At 40.1% G+C, this 13,237-nt stretch overlaps 1 protein-coding gene across 3 annotated transcripts in view; it reads right to left on the bottom strand.

The window, feature by feature from the left end:
• The window catches only part of efcab14 (EF-hand calcium binding domain 14), a 140,167-nt gene that overhangs the window by 88,581 nt on the left and 38,349 nt on the right, over positions 1–13,237 (bottom strand). The window lies entirely within an intron of this gene.

The following is a 13,237-nucleotide window of genomic DNA, read 5'->3' as shown; positions in this document are numbered from 1 at the left end:
CGTAATATCCCATACCACCTACCCACCACAGGTGCCCCCTTCCCATAAGCAATTATATGTCATCAGTAAATTTTGATACTATCCCCAATTTCTAAAACCAAGTTTGTAGGTATACTGCAAGAATCCCAATGTAGTTCTTTGAAGACGGAGACCATTCATCACAGTTTTACGGTTAGAGAAACTTATTTTTTTATCTGCAAAGAAGAACACGATATCACTTCGGATTGTTCTCCAATGTCCATCTCCTTAATGAAAACCGAGGCTAATTATTTATTTACCATCTTTGCCATTTCTTCATTCTTAATTTTTACCAAATCTCCCTGTCGTGCGAGAGCCTTTAAGAACTGGATGTTTAAGCAATGTACCTTTAAGAAAACAGTGATGTCATACAGCGGGTGGAGCTCAGCTCAGTTCAGCCATTTTGAAGTTTGCTTTTGCAGTTTCAAAAGTGCCTGGCTGTTTTGCTGTGAGCAGTTTGAAAGTAGAAAGCCAGTTTGAGACAGCAGCTTGATAAGTTCTGTTTTGCTGTGATCTGCTTAGAAGGGAGAAAGCCAGGTTTGAGAAAGAAGCGTGGGTGTGTCTGTGGGTTTCCAGAGAGCTGCATGAAGAAAGCAAGGTGCTGGAGCTGAAGTCACCCAAGCTAATATATCTCTGCCATTCTACAGAAAATATATATATCCTTTAACCTGATGTGATACTGTTTAAAGGTGTTCAGTCTCTTGGAAGTTTGAAGGAACATTTTAAGGAAGTATTTACTGTTGCAATATTTTCTGAGTTATCTTTGAAGTAAGGGGTGTTAAGCGATCCAATGTTTATTTAAGATGTTAAGTTGAGTTTATGGAATAAACAGTGTTTTGTGTTTAAAAACCCACGTGTCCATAATTGAAATACCACACCTAGGGAACAAGCCGCGTGCTCGGAAAAGCAACAAATCCATTAAAGGGAGAGGTTGGTTGAACTCCATGATACATTTTGGGGTTCTGAAAACGCCTCGCCCATAACATCCCGAAAAAGGATATACAAGGTCAATAGATGTGCCTCAGAACTGATTTTCCTCATTTCATCTGCACCTGGGTACCAGGTATGCAGAGCACATCTGAAATGTGCTCCTTATGCACTGACCTCAAGAAACCTCAGAATAATACAGCACAGAAAAGGCTCTTCGGCCCATCGAGTCTGCACAGATGCATGAAAAACACTTGACCTGCCTACCTAATCCCATTTGCCAGCACTTGACCTATAGCCTTGAAAATGCTCATCCAGATACTTTTTGAGGGATGTGAGGTAACCCGCCTCTACCACCCTCCCAAGGCAGTGCATTCCAGACCGTCACCACCCTCTGGGTAAAAAAGCTTTTCTTCAAATCCCCCCTAAATCTCCTGTCCCGACATTGAACTTGTGTCCCCTCGTAACTGACCTTTAACTAAGAGGACCAGCTGCTCCCTATCCATCGTGTCCTACATAAACCTTGCCGTGTAGGTGCTTTCAGGTGACTGTCCATAACACCAGCCAGGAAGCATTCAGTACAAGTCCCTCACTGCCAAGGAGAGGACCAGTTCATTAGGCTCTAAGGCGCACTACTTAGCACTCACTAGAAGTTGGCATCTTTCTGGCTTTGTTGGATGAACATTAATTAGGAAGGGCAGGAATGTCCCTGACCACCTCATTACAGTAGCTTCTTTAGCTTCCTACTGTAAATCTGTGCGCATCATAAAAAAAGACATGGGATTCAACATTGCAGTACTCTCCCTCTTTACACTGTTTAACACCCACAAAATACGCATTTCTTGTTGCAAAACACATGAACTATTGCCTAAGCTTTTGGTCTTGCACTCAAATTTAACTTTTATAATCTCTTTTTGTAGCATTCTTATAATACTTGCATTTATTTTGGTTTTCAGCTATGTTTACTTCTTCAGTCTCTCAGTCTTCTACAATTATAACTACAGGAAACTCTGTTTTCCGTTATACTCCGGGAATAGAGGTGCTGGTTATAAAATATGCCCGTTCGTTAAGATGTAAGGCGAGTTCCACATTTTCATTCAATCAGAAAGCTCCTGTGTCGATGTGGCTGTTGAGGTCTAATGAGTGGTGCGGGAGTGCACAAATCAAGTGAGTGTCACTGAGGTAACATGATGCTGCAGAACAAGCACGGCGAGTTTGGCAAATATCAGTATTTGTGCAAGAGTGAGACAGATGCCAGCACTGATTTTTGAAGGAGGGGGGAGGGGGAAGAGTTATCTCCAGTCACAAATCAGATCCGACTCCAGAATTCTGGTTAATAAAAGCTACAGTTTGGTAAAATGCAGGATAATAAAAATCTTACTGCATATTATTTAATTATTTTTTTTCTCTAACAAAATCATTAATTCCCTTTTCATTGTTCAGCAGTTCTCAATGTGATTGATCACTTGGTAGTCTTTGGCTCAGATTTCTAAAAGAATTTAGGTTATTTCTCTATTTAGTTTGTTACAATGAGTGCCCTCCCTCAGCAAGTGCTATTGTTCCTACCTCTCTTGAAACGTTTATACCCAGCAATAAATAATTATCAATTCTAACCTATATACAACCATCTATTAGTTACCACATAATCATAATTTTATTAATTTGATAAATTCCCCATATTCACCAATTTTGTTTCTTATACATTTTCCAGACTGATTTTTTTGAAGTCCAGCTTGCCTCACTCATCTTTGAACTTCACAGGTCAAAGTTACTTTGTATTCCAAGGTGCCTACTCCCTCACTCTTTCTGCGAACCAGACTTTTCCTCTGACCCCCCACTGCCCACCATACATAACACCACACCATTCCCCGACTAGTTTCAACCAATTACTGCAAATGTATTTAATTATCCCTATTATATTAGCGCACAATTTGAGAAAACACCTCATCACTGCTACGGCAATAAACTGCAGTTCTCTGTGCAAATAGCCAGGTTTCAGGATATTAAAGGCTCTGAAAATTGCTGCATTCAGGCAGTTAATTCCAGGTCTTAACTTTTCAGTGGCAAAAGAATCAAAGGCAATATGAGGCAAAAGTTTTTTTTTTATAAACACGATCACTTTAAATATGTATCCTGTTTCTCGACCCTTCTGCCAGAAAGATATTTCTCTCTGCATTGTTGTCATGTAAGAAGTCTTACAACAGCAGGTTAAAGGCCAACAGGTTTGATTCAAACACTAGTTTTCGGAGCACTGCTCCTTCCTCAGGTGAATGAGGAAGGAGCCCTCATTCACCTGAGGAAGGAGCAGTGCTCCGAAAGCTAGTGTTTGAAACAAACCTGTTGGACTTTAACCTGGTGTCGTAAGAATTCTTACTGTGCTCAACCCAGTCCAACACCGGCATCTCCACATCATTGTTGTCATGTGAGAGTACATTTAATAAATGGGTAATTATAAATGGGTGGGTATATAAGTATCTGTAGTGAGAGCACCTTTAAGAAATGGGTGTTTATTACTGCAGTGATGTCAGAGAGTAGGTGGAGCTGGGCTGTCTGTCAGCTTTTTACTTTCGTTTTAGGCTGTTTGCTGCAGGGTGTGTTTTAGTTTCATTTTCAGAGCTGGATAGCTGCAGTCACAGCCAGAAGGCATATTAGAGTCTCTCTCTGTAACCTAAAGACTGTAAATCAATCCTGGTAATTTAAAACTAATAACAGTAGTGACTTTAACCTGATGTGCTTCTGGTACAAGGTGTTTTAAGTCTTATGGATGTTAAAAGGAAAGATTAAAGAATCACTTAGTGTTGTACTCTTTGAGGTTGTATTTGAATTAATGGTTGCTAAGATGTTCACTGTATGTTTTAAAAAGGTTAACTTGAGTTCATAGAATAAACATTGTTTTGCTTTAAAAAATACTTTTCCATTTCTGCTATACCACACCTGTAGAGTGAGCCGTGTGCTCCTCATACCACAATCTATTAAAAGTTGTGGGTCAGGTGAACTCCATGATGCACTTTGGGGTTCTCTAAACCCTGGCCCATAACAAATTGGGGGCTTGAGGGGGTTAAAAGTCTATCTATTGGATTGGCTTTGTGTACTTAAAAGACAGTGAGGGGTGAGCATATTGTGGTTGCTTTTCAGGTGTGGTATTTTAGTTTAAGTAGGGAGTGTGTTGTGGACAATGGCTCTTTCAGAGGCTCTGAAGTTCTTGGGTGTGGAGACGGTCACATGCAGTACCTTTCGGACAGAGACTAAAAGCAGACTGTTAGATTTGGCAAAAACATTGCAGTGACTTGACAAAATGCAAAAAGATGAGGTAATTATGGCGGTGGCTAAGCATTTAAAGTTGCCCGAGATACATTTTGACTCATTGGAAATGGCAACAATTCAGTTACAAATTAAACAAATGGAACATGAGAAAGAATTAAAGCAGCTTAAATACGAAAGAGAGAGAGAGGAAAAAGAGAGAAGGAAGGAAAACAGAAAGAATAGCCCTTGCAGAACAAAAAGAAAGAGAAAGGGAGATACAGATCAGGGAAAAAGATAAAGAGAGAGAGTTTGAACTTCAGAAAATGGCCATGAAACATGACAGTCAGTTAAAATTGGCAGACGTAAATGGAAACGTACAGTTGGTTGATAGTGAGAAAGAACATCATAGTCGAAGGCTTGGTGGGGAACTATTTAAGTACGTCCAACCATTGCAGAGGTTTGACGAGAAGGAGGTTGAAGTCTTTTTCACTTCATTTGAGAAGGTAGCTGAGCAAATGAAACGGTCACAGGACATGTGGGTATTACTGATTCAAACAAAGCTTGTAGGTAGGGCTAGTGAAGTGTTTGCATCACTACCGGAGGAGGTATCTGAGACGTAGAAGGAGGTGAAAAAATCCATCTTAGGCACATATGAACTAGTGTCTGAAGCTTACGAAGGTTTAGAAATTTAAGGAAAACATTTGGTCAAACATGCATGGAGTTTGAAAGGCTCAAACAGGGTAATTTAGATAGGTGGATAAGGGCTTTGAAAATAGACCAAACGTATGAAGCTCTCAGGGAAATTATATTTTTGGAGAAGTTTAAAAATTCAATTCCTGATGTAGTGAGAACTCATGAGCAGAGGGTTAAAACTGCGAGGTAAGCAGCAGAAATCGCAGATGATTATGAATTAGTTCATCAATCAAAGCTTGATTTCCGACACGAGTTTCAGCCTGTGAGGGATAGAAACTGGGGACAAGAGAAATACTCAAGTGGTAACGGTAAAGGTGATCTGATGGGAGATAAGGAGAGTGCACCTCAGATTTTTTTCAAAATCCAGGAGGGTGGAAGAGACATGAAAAGTTTCAAATGGTTTCACTGTAATAAACTAGGCCATGTAAAGTCACAGTGTTGATGGTTGAAGAAAAGCACTGGGAAGGCTGATGTGGTAAAACAGGATACAACAGTGGGGTTTGTTAAAGTGGTAAAAGAAAACCCAAATGAAGCAAAGGAGGTGCAAAAGATTGTACAGCCTGATCAAGTGGTGATTGATAAGAAGGTGCCAGATCGCTTTAAAGAATTTACTTGTGTGGGTAAAGTTTACTCATGTGTATCAGGAGGAGCAGGTAAAGAAGTCACAATTTTAAGAGATACGGGAGACAGTCAATCTTTAATGGTATGAGATGAGGAGTTATGTAGTTTGGGAAGAATGTTGCCAGAAAAGATGGTAATATGTGGAATTCAGGGTGAGAGGAGTAGTGTTCCATTAGATAAGTTAAGGTTGGAAAGTCCAGTGAAGAGTGGTGAAGTGGTAGTAGGAGTAATAGAGAAACTACCTTGTCCAGGAATACAGTTTATCTTGGGTAACGATATAGCTGGATCGCAGGTGGGAGTGATGCCTACTGTTGTTGATAAGCCAGTGAAAAATCAGACAACTAAAATGTTGAAGGACGAATATCCTGGGATTTTTCCGGATTGTGTAGTAACAAGGTCGCAAAGTCACAGGTTAAGACAAGAAATCAAAGAGTGAAGATGAAGTGCAATTATCAGAAACGATTTTTGATCAGATGGTTGAAAAAGAACAAGAACAGGTGGAGGATGAGGCGGATATTTTTAGTTCAGGAAAATTGGCGGAGTTACAACAAAAAGATATAGAAATAAAACGGATGTATCAGAAAGCATACACGGAAGAGGAATCGGAGTGTATACCAGAGTGTTATTACCGTAAAAGTGATGTCTTGATGAGAAAATGGAGATTTTTACATATGCAGGTGGATGAACAGTGGGCAGAAATTCATCAAGTAGCATTGCCGGTAGGGTATAGAAAGGAGGTGTTGCGAGTTGCACACGAGGTACCAGTGGGAAGTCATTTGGAAATAAGGAAAACTCAAGCTGAAATCCAGAAACATTTTTATTGGCCTGGACTACATAAAGATGTAGTTAACTTTTGTCAATCATGTCACACATCAAGTGATAGGGAAACCTCAAGCAGTGATAAAACCAGCGCCCTTAATACCCATTCAAGCATTTGAGGTACCTTTTACAAGGTCCTAATTGATTGCGTAGGACCGCTTCCTAAAACAAAAATGGGAATCAATTATAATGGATGTATCTACTAGGTTTCCAGAGGTCATTCCAGTACGTAATATTACAGCTAAAAAGATTGTGGAGGAGTTACTTAAAATTCTTTACTAGATATGGACTACCTACAGAAATACAATCGGATCAAGGATCAAATTTTACCTCAAGGTTATTCTAAGAAGTTATGGATAGCTTAGGAATAGAATAATTTAAATCAACTGCGTACCATCCAGAATTGCAGGGAGCGTGAGAAAATTGCATCAGACATTAAAGACAATGTTGAGGGCTTATTGTCAAGATTATCCAGAGGATTGGGATAAAGGAATTCCATTCGTACTGTTTGCAATTAGGGATGCACCTAATGAGTCAACCAAATTCAGTCCTTTTGAACTAACTTTTGGTCATGAGGCAAGAGGACCACTTAAATTGATTAAGGAAAAATTGGTGAGTGAGACATCGGATATTACATTATTGGATTTCGCGCTAAATTTTAGAGAACGATTAAATAGAGGTGAATTGGCTAGATAACATTTAAAAGTTGCATAAAATGTGATGAAATGGGTAGCGGACAAGAAATCCAAAGTTCGCAGTTTTGCCAGTGGAGATAACGTTTTAGTGTTGTTACCAGTGGTAGGTGAATCTTTAAAAGCAAGGTTTTGTGAACCTTATCAGATTGAAAGGAAATTAAGTGAGGTGAACTATGTGGCAAAAACGCCAGATAGAAGGAAAACTCACCGAGTGCGTCATGTGAATATGCTTAAAAGGTACTTTGAAAGGGAAGGAGAGAAAAAGGAGGTTTTAATGATTCTAACTCAAAGTGACAAACCAAATCCAGATGACTGTGAATTTGACATACCTCAAATTAAAATTGGAAAATGAAGATGTTCTTAAAAATTGGGATAAATTGTTGAGTTACCTTCCAGAGGAAAAACAAACTAACCTGAAAGAGTTATTGATATCACATGGGCATATTTGTGGAGATAAATTGGGAAGTACTAAAATGGCTATACATGATGTAGATGTGGGAAATGCTGTTCCAATCAAACAACATCCATATAGACTTAACCCCTTAAAATTGGCACAGGTTAACAAAGAGATTGAGAGTATGCTTAAAAATGGCATAATTGAAGTGGGTTGCAGCCAATGGAGCTCACCCATAGTGATGGTAGCAAAACCAGACGGTACGCAACGGTTGTGTGTGGACTATAGAAAGGTTAATGCAGTTACAAGAACGGACCTCTTATCCTATCCCACATTTGCAGGATTGCATTGAGAAAGTGGGACAAGCAGCTTTTATTTTCAAACTGGATTTACTTAAAGGTTACTGGCAGGTACCTTTATCCGAAAGGGCGAAGGAGATTTCAGCTTTTGTGACTCCAGATGGTGTGTACCAATTCAAAGTTACACCATTTCGCATGAAAAACGCCCCAGCCACATTTCAACGGTTAACTAACAAAGTCGTTTCAGGATTACCCAATTGTGCGATATTCATCGACGATCTGGTAATTTTCAGCCAGTCATGGAAAGAACATTTAAAACATCTGATGGAGTTATTTGATCGACTTCAGGAGGCAGGTTTGGTGATAAACCTAGCCAAATGGACAGGGTTGAATGGTCACACGGGATGTGAAGACAACAGTTATTGAGGAGTTTCCGATACCCTCAAGACGAAGGGAAATAATGCATTTCTTGGCATGAGTGGATTTGATTGAACATTTGTGCAAAGGTTTTGTAGGTGGTTGCTCCACTGATGGACTTGCTGAAGAAATGTCGAAAGTTTCAGTGGACAGCAGAGTTTCAACATGCATTTGACTGCCTGAAAGCTGTGATAACCAATGCTCATGTATTGGAGAATTACAAGGGACTCTGTGATCAGATTGAACTAAAGTATCTGACTTTAAAGAGAAATGCCGAGGCGTAGAGAAATGGACGGATCGTGCAATAACCTTCTTGTTCAAAGAGACTGTCAATCGAGAAGGATTTCAGTTGGAGGAAGAACGACGAAAAAAAATGGACTATATTATTATACCTGTTTGCGTGTGGGTTTTTTTAACGATAAAGTATATTTACTGTGTGCATTTCTTAAAGGATGGTGAAAAGGTGAAAAATGAAGCCATCTTGATGTTGATGGTTAATTTTTTTTTCTTGCAGGAGGTGTCATGTGAGAGTACCTTTAAGAAATGGGTAATTATAAATGGGTGGGTATAAAAGTATCTGTTGTGAGAGTACCTTTAAGAAATGGGTGCTTATTACTGCAGTGATGTCAGAGAGTAGGTGGAGCTGGGCTGTCTGTCAGTTTTTTACTTTCGTTTTCGGCTGTTTGCTGCAGGGTGTGTTTTAGTTTCGTTTTCAGAGCTGGATAGCTGCAGTCACAACCAGAAGGTGTATTAGAGTCTCTCTCGGTAACCTAAAGACTGTAAATCGATCCTGATGATTTAAAACTAATAACAGTTGTGACTTTAACCTGATGTACTTCTGGTACAAGGTGTTTTATCTCTTATGGATGTTAAAAGGAAAGATTAAAGGATTACTTGGTGTTGTATTCTTTGGGGGTTGTATTTGAATTAATGGTTGCTAAGATGTTCACTGTATGTTTTAAAAAGGTTAACTTGAGTTCATAGAATAAACATTGTTTCGCTTTACAAAATACTTTTCCATTTCTGCTGTACCACACCTGTAGAGTGGGCCGTGTGCTCCCTATACCGCAATCTATTAAAAGTTGTGGGTCAGGTGAACTCCATGATACACTTTGGGGTTCTTTAAACCCTGGCCCGTAAGATTGTCTAGACTCCTTAATATATCATCCATTATAAAATCCCAACATCACTTTTGTCAGAAATCTAAAGTTTAAAAAAACACATAACTGACAGCCCATTTGGCAATGCATGAGAATGAGTGAAAATAACAACTTTCACTAAGTGAGGCTTTAACTATTAAATACAACGGGTCATAGTTAAGAATGGAGTAAAAATTAAGTTAAGAAGTCGGTCTTGCATAGACTTGAAGTCTAAAACTAAGCAGTATCCAAAAAAGGTACCATGATTGCCTCGCATATCAAGATGCACTCCTCGAAAGGAGGTATTGTGGCACAATGGCATCCCTATCTCTGAGCCAGAAATTCTGGGTTTGAATTCCACCTTAGGACTCGATGGCCAAGAAAGATGTCTTCATAACACAGCCACTCAGGTTGAGTATTACTCCATCCACCATACGCCAGTGGCAGACAGGAAGAGCAAGTGAGATTCTTGGTCAGCCATGTGACAAGAGCCTCTACTACCATTATCCATAGCACCAGACTACAATATACACATAAAAGTGCATGCTGCCACAGCAACTCAAACCCCTCCAGAGTGAACTGTAACATACAAACAGGAAGCGGAGCAGGCAATTCAGCCATTCAAGCCTGCTGCACCATTTAACATCATAGCTGATCTGATAGTAACCTCAAATCTGCACTCCGCCTAAGCTTGATAACCTATCACAACCTTTCTTGCCAATAATCTATCCAGCTCTGCTGTAAAAATATTCAAAGACTTGGCTTCCTGTTACGATGCCAGTTGGTGTGACAACTGGACAAGAAGGTCCCAGAATGGAAGCCTGGCTCAAAAGACAGTAACTGTTGCTTTTTTTAAAGAAAACATGGAGGAACAGAATCACGGGGGAGGGGGCAATTAGTTTTAAACAATATTTTAAAATCTACTTGACATGAAAAGTTTGGCTATGATACAATACTGCTTCACTCCCATTTATCTTCCCAAATGTGCACAGGTTTTAAGAATAACACAGGTTACAAAATATATCTTATGCTATACTGTTCTCAGTAAACACAGTCCTTGTAACCCAACAGGCTTACTGTGGTCAGACAACACCCCACACAGAAACCAAGTGGCAGATGGATTGTCTGTAAATCCCACCTCCCCTCCAGATGACTATTATTTTGAGAGTCAAGTTATCTCACTGAAATCCAGCTTCCAACTGAATATTTCCAAGCTCCACTTTCAAAGAGACATGCCTTAGAATTTTCTTTCAAACAATACTTTCCCTCAGCTATTTTGCAGCAAGGACCTGCCTCCAGGTTTTCCATTTCTCCTTTCAGTATTTCTTTGTCTGCACAGAAGTGATTCTATTCCATTCTAAAGTGCCAGGAGCTTTCAAACAATCTCTCAGGGACCCAGCCACTAATTGCTTCACCCTTTTATTTCACAGACTGTAAAGTATCACCAACCTTAGGAGTGCTTCAGGTATCACTGGCTTTTCACGAGCTAACTCCACTAGGTCTGCACTTTTCAGCTCTGACTTTAACTTCAATGAACAGTACCCTGTTCCAATGGCAGTTCCTCTTGGTTTCTTTTTAATTCAGTCTTCCTGGAAACTTCTCTTCATTCTCTAGTTTCTAGAACGAACTGTCCTTTAGTTTCTAGAACAAACTGGCTAGCACGGTAGCATTGTGGATAGCACAATTGCTTCACAGCTCCAGGGTCCCAGGTTCAATTCTGGCTTGGGTCACTGTCTGTGCGGAGTCTGCACATCCTTCCAGTGTGTGCGTGGGTTTCCTCCGGGTTCTCCGGTTTCCTCCCACAGTCCAAAGACGTGCGGGTTAGGTGGTTTGGCCATGAAGTGTCCAAAATTGCCCTTAGTGTTGGGTGGGGTTACTGGGTTATGGGGATAGGGTGGAGGTATTGACCTTGTTGCAGGGTAGGGAGGTGGAGGTGTTGATAGGGTAGGGTGCTCTTTCCAAGAGCCGGTGCAGACTTGATGGGCCGAATGGCCTCCTTCTGCACTGTAAATTCTGTGAAATTAGCTTCTGGATGAGCTTTCTTACCTATTACACCACGGTATGGCTATTTTTCTAACAGATTTGAGAGAGCTGTTCCCTCTCTAGCTTTCTAATTCTGACTGCTATACATTTGGTTTAAAACTAAACTCAAAAAACCTTCCTAACCTAAAAAGTGGCCCTTGGTTGCTAAGCAGCAGCTCACTTTTTCCAAGTTAATGCCTAATTTTCACATCTTAAATTCCCTAAGCACAATACAGACAGTTTGAACTGAACCCAAAATCCCCAAATAGCCAAACAGCTTTGCAGCAATTTGGCACAGTAGTTAACACTGCTGCCTCAGCGGCAGGGGCCCGTGTTCAAATCCAGCCTTGGGTGAGTGTGGAGTTTGAACGTTCTCCCTATATCTGCGTGGCTTTCCTCCTGGTGCTCCGATTCCCTCCCACAATCCAAAATTGTGCAGATTAGGTGGATTGGACATGCTAAATTGCCCCTCGTGTCCAACAATGTGCAGGTTAGGTGGGGTTACAGGAATAGGGCGGGGGAGTGGGCCTAGGTAGGGTGCTCTTTCTGAGGGTTGGTGCAGACTTGATGGGCCGAATGACCTCCTTATGCATTGTAGGAATTCTATGGTTTAGCATGAATCTAACTTCCTTATACAAAAACACTACATTAAACTCACTTAAATCTATACCTTATTTCTAATATCCTACAATACAAATAATTTACTTACAAGTACCTCTATTTCCTAGCATTCTACAATCTTTTCGTGGAGAGTTCCAAAGAGTCACAACCCTCCGAGTGAAAAAATTCATCTCATCTCCATTTTAAATTGGCATTCCCTTATTTTAAACAGTGACCCCCTAGTTCTAGATTCTCCCAGAAGAGGGAACATCCTCTCCACATCCACTCTGACAAGATCCCTCAGGATCTTACATGTTACAACCAAATCCCCTCATATTACTCGAAAGTCCAACAGATACAAGCCAAGCCTGTCTTACTTTTGTTAAGTAAGTGATTAGTGTCAGAATCAATGGCCAGATTTTACACTTAACAGCAAAGTATAGTGCTCACCATCACCTTCCTGACAATTGACCAGTTTACATGGGTGTGAAGATTCCCCCTAGTCGGGCATATGTTTCAGTGCTCTACAGGGGATGGGTGGTGTGTGATTAGATCAAGAAATAACAATGCTTTTCAATCAACCAGACCGAAGAATCTCATTGAGAAAGGCAGAGTCCAAACCATGAGGGTTAAAGCAAGAAACATAAATTAGTTTGAAAGGCAAATCAAGGTTCCTGCACCTTTACTAAAATAAAAAGACTTTTCCTGTTCTGCATTACTTTGTTTTCTGTGCACGCTTTGTACAAGGTACACGAGTCCTCTGCCAGGTAATCCTTACTGATAGTAACAAACACACCTCTGCTCAAAGAAGGAAAGCAAAAGAGGAGGATGGGGAAATGTGGCACCAACTACTCAGCTAATGACTACTGTTGTTTTGGCAGTTTCCAAAGCAGCCAATCAGCAGTGGCAACAAGTGCGATCAGACAGGAGAACAAAACTTGTACTGGATTCAGAACATATGAAGCAAAGCAAACAATTACAGGAAAATGGAAAAACATGGAAAGTTTGGAATTCCACCCAAAGCCTGGAAGGTCTCATGCTTGTCTTCATATATTTCCATAATTTTTCAATGACTTGGGCTTTTTTGAAAATTTCCATGACTTTTCCAGGCATAGAAAAGTGGCTTTTCCAAGACATGTGAGAACTCTAGAAAATGAAATAAAGATTTAAAAATACAGATGGGATGGCGGAAGAGTGAGAAGAGATTTGAATTTTCTTTTTAAATTGCCAATGTTAATTTTCTTCTGAGGAAATAAAACTCCACATTTAAAAAATAAATTTTACAGGTTCCACAAGGTTGCTCCACAGTAACCATCACATATTTTGCTATTGAAAACTCACTCCTAAAAG

This window comes from Scyliorhinus torazame, chromosome 7, assembly GCF_047496885.1.
Source record: "Scyliorhinus torazame isolate Kashiwa2021f chromosome 7, sScyTor2.1, whole genome shotgun sequence".
Classification (NCBI taxonomy): Eukaryota; Metazoa; Chordata; class Chondrichthyes; order Carcharhiniformes; family Scyliorhinidae; genus Scyliorhinus; species Scyliorhinus torazame.
Note: the sequence above shows the minus strand (reverse complement) of the source record. Positions and strands in the feature narration are given on the sequence as shown.